Source organism: Lipotes vexillifer, unplaced genomic scaffold (genome assembly GCF_000442215.2).
Source record: "Lipotes vexillifer unplaced genomic scaffold, Lipotes_vexillifer_v1.1 scaffold69, whole genome shotgun sequence".
Lineage (NCBI taxonomy): Eukaryota > Metazoa > Chordata > Mammalia > Artiodactyla > Lipotidae > Lipotes > Lipotes vexillifer.
In genome coordinates, this window is record NW_006790942.1 from 6,422,832 (window position 1) to 6,428,823 (window position 5,992).

Genomic DNA, 5,992 nt, shown 5'->3' on the forward strand with positions numbered 1-5,992 from the left:
AAGAAAAAGAGTGGGAAGTGAGGGAAAGAGGCATCCTGTCTGGTTGGCTAAGTGCTATGCCCCAGCCCTGTAAGTCTGCTCCCAGCCACAGGGCTCTGTAAATTCAGAGTTCTTGGAAATTTTGTTGTGTTTGATTTGGCCATGTGTGTTTTGATACCTTGGAAAAGAGGACATCTTGGACATGAGAAATAGGAGAGATTGATGGTAAAAGGAAAGAGTAAGTTGGGATATTCATTAGGCTTCAAAATGAAAGGCTCACCCAGAGTAGCTCGAGATGCTTTAGCAGTTCTTTCTAAAGAGAACTTCTACTTATGACAAAACATTGCAGGGAAAAAAAAGCATATATATGTATTTATTAAAAATATATATTTCAGGGAATTCCCTGGTGGTCCAGTGGTTAGGACTTGGCACTTTCACACTTTCACTGATGTGGCCCCGTGTTTGATCCCTGGTTGGGGAACTAAGATCCTGTAAGCCACACGGTTTGACCCCCCCCAAAAATTACATATATATTTATTTATTTATTTCAGTGTACACACACTTCCATTCCTAGGGGGTATTTTGAAACTTGGTGCTCTAATAGCCAGTCTGCCAGGGTTTAGATCCTGGTGACTCTAAATAGATCAAACAAATAGTAAATTTTATCTCCTAGTTACACTTTCTAAGTATCAGCTTCTTTATATGTCAAATGGAAACAGTAATAGTACCTACCTCATATTTTTTTAAGAGTTAAATTTTTAAAAATCCATGTGTACAAATGCTTAGCACAGTGCCTTATTGATTAGCCAATAGTAAAAAAAATACATAATAAATGAAGTCATCATTAATATTATATTGTGACCATTAAAAAATGGATATAAGATATCTTGATCCCTTAGTAAATGAGATCCTAGATCTCTAAACCCAGAGTGACTGTACCCGGGTGTGTCCCTTGCCTTTATGATCTAGGCTTGGGAACTCTACGGGCCTAGTCTGTGTCCATTGTGATTCTTCTGGTAGCTAACATCCCTTGGTTGGGGCCCAAAGCACATGAGTTAGCTGAATTTTATATGACAAGTCTAAGGCACCCTTTTTGGTATTCATATACCATGCTCTCAGGCTAGTTTTAAAATCTTTTATTTTGACTTTACTTTTTTTCTTTTTAAATAACTTTATCCACTGTTATAGAACAGATGGAAACGATTTGATCATAAAATCATCACTGCTAAATAGCCTATCTTTTTATGCACGATATGATCACCTTGAGAAACTGAACTGACCTCACATTTTGGGCTTACATCTGCTTTTCCCACACTGTGTCAACTTAATCATGACAAAACCCACAAAACCTCCCTTATCTCAGGGAAGTGGCCGATGTTAATTATACAGGTTTATCTTCTTTTAACCATGGTCTAGGAGAGTAGTTTTGCTACTTTTATCACAGCTCTGATATTACAAGAAATGGAAAATTCATGCCTGCAAATATTGTTTATGAATATGGGGCAGGTCTAGATGCATCTTTTATGAACCTGGAACATTTGGCTTTGCATCTGGTAGCGTGGAGAATAACACATTCAGCCCTGCACTGTGGGAGACGTCCAGATTACTTTATTATTACAATGGTTTCGATAACTCTATTGACTTTTCAGGCATCTGTGTCCTCATAAACGGTTCAAACCTCACTGATAGCATTTTATTTCTATGACTTTTGAGAAGTTAGAGATCATTTGAGCTAGTTGGGTTTCTAAAAACATATGGGAACTAAATGCAAGTAAAGCCTTAGAAGCCAAATTTGTTAGTGCTTTATTTCACTGTTGCTACCCTTTTAAGAGACGACTCAGCTATGGAGAGCCTGCGATGGCTGCCATCAAGTCCAAGGCTTCCCTTTGGAACACATCACTGGCTCACTCTCTGTTGGTCTCAAGTCACCTCTTGATTTCTGGTGGGATAAATGTAACTCTTCTGTAGAACTTAATGCATAAATTGATTAACCCACATTAGTCTTCCGTATTTTTATAAGGAGCTCATAATTATATCTAACATTTATGTTCCCCAAGTATCTTTGAAATCTCCTGTCTACTTTCAATCTTGCCCAGGCTACTCTATTGTTTGAAAGGATTGGATAGAAAAAGATGACTTGGCTTTTAGTACAAAAGCCACCAGAGAGCCTTTGGAACATTCATTTGTGCACTTGTGTCTTTTGACACTCACTCAGTAGGTGAACTTATGCAGAAGAGAGCCGTGTCTAATGGGACTGTCTGATTCTATTTATTTTTTGTTATCATCTTGCAGGGCTGTTTTTGGCATGCAGTCATTTAAGTCGCCAGTCTCCAAAAAACTGGGTAATGCCATGCGGATAATTTCAAGTTTGCCCTAAACACCCAAACACTGACATTTTCTATGTGCTAACTTGGGTTTTTGTCTTTGAGAACAACTAGAAAGCTAAAGGAGAAGTGCCTCTCTTCTAATCTAGTAATTTAAATGTCTTTAGGTTTTATTTAGTTTTATTCTTTAACATTGATTTAAATATATTTGGGTTTTATTTCATTTCATTACTATTTATGCAATTTTTACTCCTTGCCAAAAAAGAGTTTTGCACATTTTGATTTAGGTCTTGATGTGTGTGTGTTTCGTACAAGCCAAATAATAACAATTTCATGTGTGTCTTTGGCTGAGAACCAGAAAACAGACATTTGTCTCAGGATCCTGGATTCCATTTTCTGGAGCCCCAAAGAACTCCCCTTGAAACAACTGTCTGGAAGCTTTTTGATCTTATAATGTTATTGATAAAATATTTAATCAGCACCCCAATATATTTTTACATACTTGTCATCTAACAGTTTCTAAGTTGGCTTAGAGATGCTGAAATGCCCTTCCCAGGGCCCGCAAGGCTGTACGTGCTCTGGCCCTTGCTTCTGCTCAGCCCTCCTTGTTGAGTGAGTGAATTCATGCACCTGTCACTGTAGTCATAGAGCACTTGTATTATAATCACAGACAAAAGCTAAAAAGATGATGTAACCACAGTGAGGTACCACCTCATAGCCATTGTGATTTTCTGCTTTTCTCATAGCAGCCGACCTAAGTGCTAGTGAGGATGTAGAGAAGTTGGAACCTTTGTGCCCTGCTGGGGGAAGTGTACATGGTGCAGCTGACAGGGAAAACAGTCTGAGGTTCCTCCAAAAATTACAAGTAGCATGACCATACGATCTAGCAATTCCACTCCTGGATACATGTTCAAAAGAATCGAAAGCAAGGACTCAGACATTTGTACATCCATATTCATAGCAGGATTATTCATAATAGCCAAGAGGTGAAAGCAACCCAAGTGTCCATCAGTGGATGGACAAACAAAATGCGGTAGATACATACAATGGAATATTACTCAGCCTTTAAAAAGAAGGCAACTCTGACACATACCACAACATGGATGAACCTGGAGGACAATATATTAAATGAAATAAGCCAATCACAAGAAGACGAATACCATTATGATTCCACTTATATGAGGTGCCTAGAATATCAAGTTTATAGAAATGGAAAGTAGAAGTTTCCTTGTCGGTAGCTGGGGGGAGGGGAGAATGGGGAGGGAGTTGTTGAATAGACAGAGTTTCAGTTTTCTAAGACGGAAAACTTCTGGTGATTGGTTGCACAACAATGTAAAAATATGTAACACTGCTGAACTGTATACTTACAAATGGTTAAAATGGTATATTTTATATTACACGCATTTTATCATCATAACAAAATATAAAATATTCAAGTTCTTAATATTTAAGATATTAAATATTTAGATCTTAAAAATCTAATATTTTTTCCTGCCTCCAGTGGATGAGTTTTACTTTCCTCAGTCTGGAGGCCATTGGATTTACAGCGTGTCCACAGTCAGTTTGTGATGGACACACAGCCGCACCCCCAGTTCCCTGCAAGAAGGATGGGCTGCCCAGCTGTGGGGAGTGTGCTCAGTGAACAGTGTGCTGTCAGCCACCCTGGGACCTGCCTGCTGTGGACAGCCACCTGGCTGGGGTGATGTCCTTCCTGGGGCATCGGTGACTGATTGTGACTGGTGGGGAAAGCCTGGCCCTTTCAGCTGGATGTGGGTCACTGGCCGTCAGCCCCCGTTCCAGACTCTCCCGTACTGTGGCCAAGGCTTCTTCGTCCAGCCTGCTTGTGGTTCTAGTTCTTTCTCTGACCAAATCTACTTCCACTTCCTTCCTTTCACAGGTGTGGATTTGCACCCAAACTCCATCTCAGCATCTGATTCTGGAAAAGTGAACTTGCAACACACATCAAGATGCTATTAAGGATGGGAGGGGGCTTGGAGGAGGGATGGATCGGGAGTTTGGGATTAGTAGATGCAAACTACTATATATAGGATGGATAAACAACAAGCTCCTGTAGAGCACAGGGAACTATATTCAATGTCCTGTGATAAACCATAATGGAAAAGAATATAAAAGAGAATGTCTATCTGCATAACAATCACTTTGCTGTACAGCAGAAATTAACACAACTTTGTAAGTCAACTATACTTAAAAAAAAAGATACTATTAAGGTTAATGTAACCCGATTCTTTAATTTCTGAACACGAGTGAACAAATTTTTAAGTTACTTAGCGAAATGATGAAGGCCATTACATTTGAAGAATAAAACAAGTTGGAGTTCTGAACAAATTAAGGCCTTTTCTGATTAAGAAACACACACACATGAACCAAACTAACATTAAAAATGCCACAAAATGAATACGAACCTTTGCTCTGTTGAAGTTGCAGTGTTTGTAGTTCACATAAACCTATTTTATACAAAGCAGGTGTGATCAGACATTAATATTTGTATGCTTCTCCCAGGAGCATCCTCCCACATTGTAAACGTAGACAGTGATCAACAGGTTTGAAAGAAGAGTTACACATAAATATCCTAAGACAATAAATAGGTTAATCCATCATCAGGCTAGTTCATAGTTATGGGGAGCGTAAGACAAAATGTGCAGGAAGGCCAAGGTGGGTGCTACCAGGTAAATGAATAGTTACCCTTTAAATATAGTTATTCCCTTTTGAGTAATTAGAGCTGTATCTCTGGTCCTTCTCTCTGCCTCTGTGAAAGCCCATGGAATCTCAGAATTTCTATGAGAAATTCCACACATTTGAGGAATCTTTCCAAACATTACAGTCTCTGCAAATGTGTTTTGTGCTCAAATATAATTTAATTTCTACCTCACTTTGGCTTTACTTATCTGGATCTTCTAGGACCTTCCATAGTAGAACATTCTTAAACATAAACATATTTAAAACCTTCAAAAACAGAAGTCAATTGTTTGTGATCACCGAAGAAAGAAGAGATGTGAAATGGTTTGTGACAACCGAATTAATTCTATTTCCACTTGGCCATGGAAGGAGCTTTTAAAGCTCAGCCTCCCAGGTTTTCTAAACTGTGATAATGATATTCACTCAGCGTGCCACATGTACTTTACTAGGGTCATCTCAGTATTTCTTCAAAACAGCCTGCAAAGAAGGAATCATTGTCATATGCATTTTACAGTAAGGAACACACAGCTTGGAGGATTTAAACAACTTGCCTAAAGCTATAGGGGAAGGAAGTGAAAGAAACAGGAGGGAACCTAAGGGGCTGGCTTGAGAATTGGAGATCATAATGGCCCTGCCTGTTACAAGTGAATGTAACCAGCCAGTTCAATTAACTGTTTAATTGATGGTTTACATTGTGTGAACTGGTATTTTAATGAAATGTTCTGAATCATGGAATTGTATTACTTTGGACCGATAGACTTTTAGTTAAAAAGCTACAAGACACGGGCTTCCCTGGTGGCGCAGTGCTTGAGAGTCCGCCTGCCGATGCAGGAGACGCGGGTTCGTGCCCCGTTTCGGGAAGATCCCACATGCCGCGGAGCGGCTGGGCCCGTGAGCCATGGCCGCTGAGCCTGCGCGTCCGGAGCCTGTGCTCTGCAAATGGGAGAGGCCACAACAGTGAGAGGCCCGCATAACGCAAGAAAAAAAAAAAA